Here is a 10898-nt window from a genome sequence, read left to right on the forward strand (position 1 = left end):
TGTATGTCTCATGAATTACAGATCCAAACGTTTTGGTGGTTTTCTACTTCTGGATGAGCGGCGTGGACTCTGAGCCACCCCTGTAACCCCTCCACAGTCCTCTTGAGAAGGCTCAGGGACTGCTTGTTTTTCCCCCTCGGGAGCTCGGGTTTGAATCGGAGTTTCAGTCCCTGAACAGTCAGTCTCTTTAACCAGCTCATCCTCCACAACCCGGGGTCTCAACTGGTCGCCATGTCTCCTGAAAATGACATCTGAGTCTCGTCCCTGAACTTTGTAAGACACTGGCACGGTTTGTTTTACTATCACACCTGGAATCCATTTGTTCCCTCCTCCTGTGGTGTTACGGAGATACACTGCGTCCTTTGCAGAAAAAGACCTCTCCACAGCACGTTGATCATGATAGAACTTTTGCAGGTATTGCTTCCTGTGAACAGCAACAGTGACATCTGGATGAACAAAGTCCAGACGAGTGCGCACATGCCTATTAAGAAAAAGATCTGCTGGCGATTGGCCTGTAGTGCAGTATGGAGTGGTGCGATACTGCATTAAGAAAAGAGAGATCTTATCTTCCAAGTCCATTGTCAAGTGTGCAAGTTACTTCATTCCGCTTTTAAATGTCTGCACATACCTTTCTGCTAGGCCGTTGGTAGCAGGATGACCTGGTGCACTCGTTGAATGAAGAATGTCATTTAGCTGCATGAAGTTTTTGAACTCCTCAGACGTAAATTGTGTTCCATTGTCAGTGACAATTTGCTCTGGAAGTCCGTATGCTGCAAACAACCTCCTCAGTCTTGCGATGGTAGCTTGTGATATTAGACATTCTATACACCTCCAGCCACTTCGAGTATGCATCCACAAGTATCATAAATGTGTGTCCTAGAAAAGGACCAGCAAAGTCTATGTGTATTCTTTTCCAGCTTTGACCAGGAAATTCCCAAGGTTGTAACGGAACCTGTCGTGGAGCCTTTTGTTCCATCTGGCATGGCTCACAAGCTCTGCTAACCCGCTCCAGATCTGCATCCACTTTAGGCCACCACACATATTTGCGGGCAAGAGTTTTCATCTTTACGATCCCTTGATGACCGACATGCAGTTCTTTCAGTACAGTTTCTCTCAGCTTATCAGGTATTATCACCCTTGTGCCCCAGAGCACGCATCCTCTCTCTGCAGACAATTCATATCTGCGTGAGTGGTAAGCTTTCAAACTTTCATCCACATCGAATGGCCATCCCTCCAAAACATACTTCAGGACTTTGGACAACACCTTGTCTCTGCGTGTTACACGTGCCACCTGGTCCGCATTCAAGGGAGCTTCTCCGAAGTGTTCCGCTATTAGAGCATGAATATTTTCTGACAAGGCGGCCGTGCCCACATCAGTTGTGTCAGGCAGGGGGACACGCGAAAGGCCGTCTGCATTACCGTGTTTCTCTGAGGGACAGTATTCAATGTGGTAGTCATAAGCTGAAAGGATGATTGCCCATCTTTGAATCCTGGCCGCTGCCATGGTGGGTAGACTTTTATGCTCTCCAAACAAAGTCAGAAAAGGTTTATGGTCAGTCACCATCTTGAATTTCCTTCCCCACAAATATTGGTGAAATTTTTTTACCCCAAAAATGAGCGCCAACCCCTCTTTCTCGATTTGTGAATACTTTTTCTCCGCAGGGGACAGAGTTCGTGAGGCATAAGCTACAGGACGTTCCTCTCCAGTGGGCATGGTGTGTTGCAAAACAGCTCCAATTCCATATGCTGAAGAATCGCAAGCTAAGGTGAGTGGTAGACTTGGATCATAATGCACCAGAACCCTGTCGTTGGTTAACAAGTCTTTACATTTCCCAAAAGCTCTTTGCTCTAACTGCTTCCATTCCCATGGTACATTATCTCTCAACAGTCTGTAGAGGGGAGCTGCTACTGTACTTTGGTTGGGCAAAAATCGTCCATAATAATTGACCAAACCCAGAAATGCTCTTAGCTCCTTCACACAGGTGGGTGCTGGTGCATCTCGGATTGCCGCAACTTTGTCCGGAGATGGATGAAGGCCCTGGCTGTCTAGCACAAATCCTAGATATTCAATTTGCTTTTTCCCAAACTCACATTTTGACCTTTTCACCCGCAAGCCATTCTCCTGGAGTCTTTGCAGCACTGCCTGTAGCCTCTGCAGATGTTCATGTTCTGTCCTTCCAGTGACTAGTAGGTCATCAAGGTAAACGACGACATCAAGATCTTTCATGATGTTCTCCATAATTCTTTGAAAGATTGATGGTGCTGAACTGACACCAAATGGAAGTCTATTGTAGACAAATAATCCTCTGTGTGTGTTGATGGTTAGCAGCTGTTTGGACTCCTCATCAAGAAGAACCTGCTGGTATGCTGAAGCCAGGTCAACCTTAGAAAACACAGTTCCTCCAGTCAGTGTAGCCATCAGCTCCTCAATCCGAGGAAGTGGGTAAGTCTCTGTAGTAGCTGCTTGATTCACAGTTAATTTATAGTCTCCACACAGTCTTAAGGTTTTGTCTTTTTTTACCACCGGCACAATGGGTGCTGCCCATTCACTGTGTTTTACTGGCGTGATTATTCCAGCCTTCTCCAGTCGGTCCAGTTCAGCGTCCACTTGAGCTTTCATGGCAAAAGGCAGTGGGCGTGATTTACAAAAACGCGGGGGAATTTCAGGATTCACCAGTATCTTTGCCTTAAGTCCACGGAGTGTGCCTAATTCATCTTTGAACACCTCTGAACACGAATCCAGCACCTCTTCAAGGGACTTTGCTTGATGCAATTGACTGACATGCTTAATTTTTTTCCAGTTCAAGGTGAGCTTTTGTAGCCAATTTCTGCCACACAGAGCAGGCCCCTCCCCTTTTACTACTATTGTGGGTAGCAATTCACATTGTTTTTCATAGCTCACATTAGCTTGAAATTGTCCCAACACAGGCATAATCTCTCCAGTGTACGTTTTAAGCTTGACTCCCGCGACCTCTAGTGGCTCTTTTGAAAATGCATCTTTAAATAGTTTCTTTGATATGATACTCACGGCCGCGCCGGTATCAATTTCCATCATAATTTCTTTGCCATTTACCTGTAAAGGCCTCAAAGAATGACTTTGTGTCGTTTTCCTCACTTAGTAGCGAAAACATGGGCAACTCAGCTTCCTCTACCCCCACATACTTAGTGTTTTTCTCCACATAACGTTTACTTTTCCCAGCTTCCATTTTTCCTCTGCAAGCTCTTTTGATGTGGCCAGTTTTCCCACAATTATGACATTTTGAATCCTTGAAATGACATACCTGAGGGCTGTGATCTTTTGCCATGACATCTATAGCACTTTTTCCCTCTCTGATCTACATGTTGCGCTGCTCGCGCCCGCGCATCCACTTTATGCACAGCACCCGAGCGCGAGTCAAGCCCTCTCAGCTGCTGTGTGTCTTTCTCCGCCGTCTCCATACTCAATGCGATCTCAAACGCACGTGCGAACGTCAGATTAGATTCAGACAACAGTCGCCGTTGGCAGGCTTCGTTGCGGATTCCACTTACGAAACGGTCACGCAATGCCTTGTCTAGTGTTGCTCCGAACTCACAGCGCACTGTTTCAGCTCCGCTGCATATTCCGTCACCGTCCCATCAGCTCTTTGATTGCAATGATTAAAACGGAATCTTTCAGCAATCAGCAACGGCTTTGGCTCAAAATGATTCTTTAAAGTGTCCACAATGTCTTTGTAAGACTTATCCTTTAGCTTCTCTGGTTGTACCAAGTTCCTCAGTAAACCGTAGGTAGTTGCTCCCATCACACTCAACAGCGTCGCAACCTGTTTCCCTTCGCTTATTTTGTTCGCCTCGAAGAACCGTTCAAGCCGTTCAAATATAAGCCGACCAAGACTCTGCTTTCGGAACAAACTCGCTAATATTTCCAATAAGCGCCATAATGTGAACAAGACTTTATCCTCGTCGCCAATTTTCTCTGATGTATGTCTTCAAGAAGACACAAGAGACGGAATGTCTGTCATTAGACCACAGCTTTTACTCTGTCTATCTTTTAGTCTGCACAGAGCGCGCCCCCGAACATTACCCAACATTCCCAGCACACAGCTACGGAATCTCTATAGTCTCAAAATGTTAACTTGGAATACATCACATTTTCAATGAAAGAACACTTCTGGTGTTTGTATTTGTACTTCAATATAATGAGCTTCACGTTTAAGAATAGCCTACACTAGATTTTATGTTTGTTTGATATATATATATATATATATATATATATATATATATATATATATATATATATATATATATATATATATTACTCTCTATTTAACAGCATTAGCTCAATGAAAGATGTCTTTCTTCAGGTAGACTGAATCCGAATCCCACACGCTGTGACGCAGGAGCATCTGAATTTGTTATTATTTTGGTCTAGTTAAAATAAGAATATGGGCTATAATGAATAAAAAGAGAACTGCTTATGTGCGTGCAGGCATGTTTCAACCCAGTAACATGAAAACACACTGTTCCTCTCAGCCAAAAAACAGGCCGAGTTCAGTTCAGCTGTAGGGGGGTAGGGTTTTGGGGGTAGTTATGCATAGCTTTTGGGTGTCAAGATAAAGGTGTGAATTTCTTTGTCATTCATATGGACAGTGTCTTGTGAGGGTTTCAAACTTGCAGAACAGGTTTTAGACAGAAAGCAAAGTAATGCTATTACCTTAATGCTGAAAAGACCTTAATTTTATTTATTTAATTATTTATTTTTTAATACTAGCCCATCATGCATCTAACCATCCACTCAGCGTTAAGAGCTGTTCAGATTCAAACTGGCAAATCCGCAGTGAGTCAGTGTCATGGACGTAAATAAAGTTGAAATGGTATGTTCATAATGTAGCCTATAAATATAAAATAAAAATAAATAAACAAAATAACAGGATAGTTTCAAAGGCTATTGTTTGCAAACATTTTTCCTTACCAAATGCCAAACTAATTGATAGGGAGCCATAAATGGCTAATAAATGTATAATTGCTGCTTTCTGCTATGCAAATTTTGTTTGTGATGAAAATAACAGTACATTTTCGTCAGTTATCAATCTAAAATCAGTTATTAAATCATTAAATCAGTGTTAAGACTTCTGAAAGAAGAATTTATCCAAACGCGTATAAAATAATTTAAAAATGTGTTGTACCCTTTCACATGGGTACATATCTGTAACCCTTGCAGTATATACCTTTCAAAGGCAAATATGTACCTCTGCTGACTAAACTGTACCTTATAGTGCTATGATACCAAAATGTACCTTTACAAAAGGTGCAAATTCGTCCTTTTAAGGGTACTGCCCCAGTAACAAGCTTTTTGTATCTTGTGGTACCACATTCAAAACCATTACATTCTCACATTTTTCACAGGAATGTTTTAAGCTCTATAACATATGTCATAATGCAGATATTGTGCAATTTCACATTAAAAAACAATTATACTTAAATTTGTAAATAGCAATAAAAAAGTCTAAATCAGTAAATGCTATTTCATAAACCTTTTTTTACCATGTAATAAAACATTAAGAATAAAGTAATTTAACTTTTCAAAACAGCACTAGATCTAATTTTAAGTACTTTTATTTTACTACATTCTACATTTTCTAAAAACAGTTTTGAACATTAAAGGGGGGGTGAAATGCTCCTTTCTCACTCAATATCCTGTTAATCTTGAGTACCTATAGAGTAGTACTGCATCCTTCATAACTCCAAACAATTTTTAGTTTTATTATATTCATAAGAGAAAGATAGTCTGTACCGATTTATCCCGGAAAAACACGAGCCGCTGGAGGCGTGATGTGTGGGTGGAGCTAAAGAATCACGAGCGCCAGTAGGCTTTTGAGTTGAGAGCGTTTGGAAGCTGTGACATTACTGTGAGGAAAAAAACCATCATCCAAAACAAACCATGGCTAACAGTCAGATTCAGCGTATATTTATGATCCAGAATCAGATCCAGAAGCTGAAACTGAACGAGAGCAGCAGCAGCAACTTCTCGCTCCGAGCGGGGCTCAAACCCCGGTCTCGGCATTGGAGGCGGACACACTACCAAGAAGGCAGAGATATTTGAAGCAGTTTTACTCACCGCCTGCAGTTCCAACACACGATCGTGACCCTTTTTCGTTGGGATTGCATCTTCCTTAAGAAATAAACGATACGCAAATCCGTCGTCAAACTGGGCCTTGTTTGTAAAACAAGCATCTTCGAAATGCAGGGAAGCAACAAACACTTGCACAACTCCGTTGATGCTCTGTAAAAATAAACTCCATCCACTGGTCCCTTAATGCTGTTTTTTTTTTTTTTTTGGTAATCTGTGCAGGGTTGTCTTGCCCTGGCAACCAAAAATACACTCCTTTTGTGACTTTTCGCGACGCTCTCGCTCTGATCAGTGAATGCCTGTTGTGCTCTGAGTGCTCTGCTATACGGGAGCGCAAGCTCTTCCGGCAGACGTGCCCTTAGGATCCATATAAGGAAATTCCGCTCCATCAGAGCCATACTCGAAAAAAAACTTTCCGAAACTTGTGACAAACCGGAAGGAGTATTTTTGGAACAGAAATACTCCTTCAAACGTACAACTTAATTTTTGAAATTTTGTCCATGTTTAGCATGGGAATCCAACTCTTTAACAGTGTAAAAAACTCAGTATGCATGAAATAGCATTGCACCCCCCCTTTAAGAATCACAAAGCAATATTTTCCTAACAGTACACATTTCATTAATTTCATGAATTAACTTTATACCCATAAAACATTTTTATTACAAACACATGTATCACCAAACACACTACTACACATTTAATCTGAAAGTCCATCTCTTGCCCTGGTTTTTAAACACTCCATTCAACGTCAACTTTTACTGTGTACACATGGAAGTGTGAATCATATGATACTGATATTAAAAACTTCCCACACAGAAACCAAACATTATTAACATTTATAATGCCTTTAATTTTGAAAAATAAAATAATTTTCTTTGCATGGATATAGTCAGTTATGAATACATCTTTTAAAGCATACTTCACAACAGTCACATTTGAAGCACACTGAATGTTGATTTTTAGCACAGGATATGAATTATTTTGGTGACTGTTATTGGAAGGGGCTTGCCACCCACCTCAGTAATCTTTGCTATGGCACCCTTTTGACAGAGACACCAGCTTCACCCACCAATGTGTGATTATTATTATTATTATTTTTTTTTTTTTTTAAATAAAACTTAGAATAACATAATTTGTTCTTATTTTATTAATGTTTACTTTAATAAGTTTGAGAATGTTTTACCTTACATTAGACTAGTATTTTTATAAACCATTTTTTTTCTATTAAACTTATTTCATGCAAAAATTACTTTATTGTGATATATTAATATTGTGACACAAAATTACTCATATTGTAATGTAAGACGTTAGTCATATCGCCCACTATCACAGTTTCTGGGGATACTGTATGGACACCAAGCACAAATTTTCAACAATTATATTTGTTGAGTACCTACGTATACTTTTAATTAACACAACTTTTAGTTCTTAAAAAAAGCTAAGAAATAGATAATCACAAAACCACTATTTGTTTTATGTCAATACCTTGTAGAATCTTCTGCAGCATCTCTTCTTTTGCTTCTTAGTAGACTTTGTCCAATGGAGAATTTTATTTGAACAAGTTCAAGCTCCTTTGGCACAATACTGGTAAAGCTATCCTTGAAGTGCTGGCTTAAACTGACAGTTGATGAATGCATTCATCACACAACTGACAAACTGACAGAAAAAGAAAGTTAAAGGGGAGTTTTTTACACTGTTAAAGAGTTGGATTCCCATGCTAAACATGGACAAAGTTTCAAAAATTAAGTTGTACGTTTGAAGGAGTATTTCTGTTCCAAAAATACTTCTTCCGGTTTGTCACAAGTTTCGGAAATTTTTTTTCGAGTATGGCTCTGTGTGACGTTAGATGGAGCGGAATATCCTTATATGGGTCCTGAAGGCACGTTTGCTGGAAGAGCGCGCGCTCCCGTATAGCAGAGCAGAGAGAGGCTGTGCACAGACAATCACTGATCAGAGCTAGAGCGTCGCGAAATGTCAAAAAAGGAGTGTGTTTTTGGTTGCCAGGGCAAGAGAACCCTGCACAGATTACCAAAGAAAAAACAGCATTAAGGGAGCAGTGGATGGAGTTTATTTTTGCAGAGCATCAACGGAGTTGTGCAAGTGTTTGTGTTTGTTCCCTGCATTTCTAAAATGCTTGTTTTACAAACAAAGCCCAATTTGACGACGGATTTGCGTATCGTTTATTTCTTAAGGATGTTGCAATCCCAACGAAAAAGGGTCACGATTGTGTGTTGGAACCACAGGCGGTGAGTAAAACTGCTTAAAATATCTCTGCCTCCTTGTTAGTGCGTCCGCCTCCCATCGGAGACCCGGGTTCGAGCCCCACTCGGAGCGAGTCCTTGCTGCTGCTGCTCTCGTTCAGTTTCAGCCTTCACAGCTGTCACAGCTTCCAAACGCTCTCAAAGCAACTGGCGCTCGTGATTCTTTAGCTCCGCCCACACGTCACGCCTCCAGGCGCTCGTGTTTTTCCGGGAAAAATCGGTACAGACTATCTTTCTCTTATGAATATAATAAAACTAAATACTTTTTGGAGTTATAAAGGATGCAGTACTACTCTATAGGTACTCAAGATTAACATGATATTGAGTGAAAACGAGCATTTCACCCCCCCTTTAATCATTCACATTAACTAAAAAACAAATCTGACATTTTAATATTCTTTGCTGCCTCTTCTGTTACCATTTCCCTTTAGTAATACCACTGAACAAGTATTTCTAAGCTTGAATGCGCATATACTTTTTCAGCTGAAGGTTTAGAAAATTACAATGTTTTTACAAGAGTTATAACTGTAAATTATCAGTTTAACATTCTGTTTGTTTACATCGACATTCAAAATTTATTTTAAACTGAGAACTGATTTAAATTCGGTGATATCATTGACCCCTGAGGGTGTTTTTAAGAAAAGGTATTTCTGAAATATATCCGCCACAGTGATTCCATCTCTTATCTGCATTTTTCACCACACAAACATTCGTTGCAAGGTGATTGGTTGCACTTTGCTGTACTAGATATGCAGGACATTCACATGACCCTCAACAGAGGATGCATCCTCACCAATGACAGCAATCACCTATTGGATCAAATTCCATAATAATAATAATAATAAACATTTAAATAATAAAATTTAAACCTCAAAAACAAATGTTATTCACTATTTCCTTACCTTACATTTTTATGTAAGAGAGATATATAACATTTAAGGCTGCACACTGAATTAAAAAAAAATTATAAAAAAGAAATCAGTCATTACATGTTAAATCAACCAAATTTCAGAAACTTCCCTTTATTCGTCCTTCTAGTCCTAACTTAACTGCATCATATATTATAAATACAAAAACTCCACATTTTGAATGCTTAAGACATCATGTAAACTGAGTTTATTTGTGTGTGCTGCTGTGCCACCCTGCTTTCTAAGATACCTGCATCGGTCAACCACTAAATATAGGACAACTAAATATAGTTTTATTGGCATTAATGGAAGTGCATTTGCATGGTTTAAATTGTAATTACTGTATATGACCACCATCAGTTCGTAGCAGTGAATGAAGATGTATCATATCGATCACAATTGCAGTATGGAGTACCTCAAGGCTCAGTACTAGGGCTGCTACTCTTCACGCTTTATATGTTACCCTTGAGAGAAATCATCAGGAAACATGGTGTTAGCTTTCACTGTTATCTTGATGATACTTAGCTCTGTCAATTCTTCGTCATCAGTTAGGAACCTAGGTGTGCTATTTGATCGCAATCTTTCCTTAGAAAGCCGTGTTTCTATCATTTGTTAAAATTTTTCCATCTCAAAAATATATCTAAATTACGGCCTATGCTCTCAATGTCTAATGCAGGAATGTTAATCCATGAATTTATGACCTCAAGGTTCAATTATTGTAATGCTTTATTGGGTTGTTTTTCTGCACGCTTAGTAAACAAACTACAGCTAGTCCAATATGCAGCATCAAGAGCTCTTACTAGAACCAGAAAGTTTGACCATATTACCCCGAGAGTTCTTACTAGAACCAGGAAGTATGACCATATTAGCCCGGTCCTGTCAACACTGCACTGGCTCCCTATCAAACATCGTATAGATTTTAAAATATTGCTTATTACTTATAAAGCCCTGAATGGTTTAGCACCTCAGTATTTGAATGAGCTCCTTTTACATTATAATCCTCTACGTCCGCTACATTCTCGAAAATGTCCTATGTGGCGCCTAAACTCTGGAATAACCTACCTAACATTGTTCGGGAGGCAGACACACTCTTGCAGTTTAAATTTAGATTAAAGACCCATCTCTTTAACCTGGCTTACACATATCATACGAATATGCTTTTAATATCCAAATCCGTTAAAGGATTTTTAGGCTGCATTAATTAGGTAAACCGGAACCGGGAACACTTCCCATACCACCCGATGTACTTGCTACATCATTAGAAGAATGGCGTCTACGCTAATATTAGTCTGTTTCTCTCTTATTCCGAGGTCACCGTAGCCACCAGATCCAGTCTGTATCCAGAACAGAGGGTCACTGCAGTCACCCGGATCCAGTACGTATCCAGACCAGATGGTGGATCAGCACCTAGAAAGGACCTCTACATCCCTGAAAGACAGCAGAGACCAGGACAGCTAGAGCCCCAGATAAAGATCCCCTGTAAATACCTTGTCTCAGATGACCACCAGGACAAGACCACAGGAAACATATGATTCTACTGCACAATCTGACTTTGCTGCAGCCTGGAATTGAACTACTGGTTTCGTCTTAGTTGGGGTCACTTCATCTACAGCGATATTGTTG

The 10898-nt window shown here is 40.1% G+C and overlaps 1 pseudogene; it reads right to left on the reverse strand.

The window, feature by feature from the left end:
- Positions 1-594: 594 nt before the first annotated feature.
- LOC127971261 (uncharacterized protein K02A2.6-like) lies at positions 595-2620 on the reverse strand (annotated as a pseudogene).
- Between the last annotated feature and the right edge of the window lie 8278 nt (positions 2621-10898).

This window comes from Carassius gibelio, chromosome B14 (genome assembly GCF_023724105.1).
Source record: "Carassius gibelio isolate Cgi1373 ecotype wild population from Czech Republic chromosome B14, carGib1.2-hapl.c, whole genome shotgun sequence".
NCBI lineage: Eukaryota > Metazoa > Chordata > Actinopteri > Cypriniformes > Cyprinidae > Carassius > Carassius gibelio.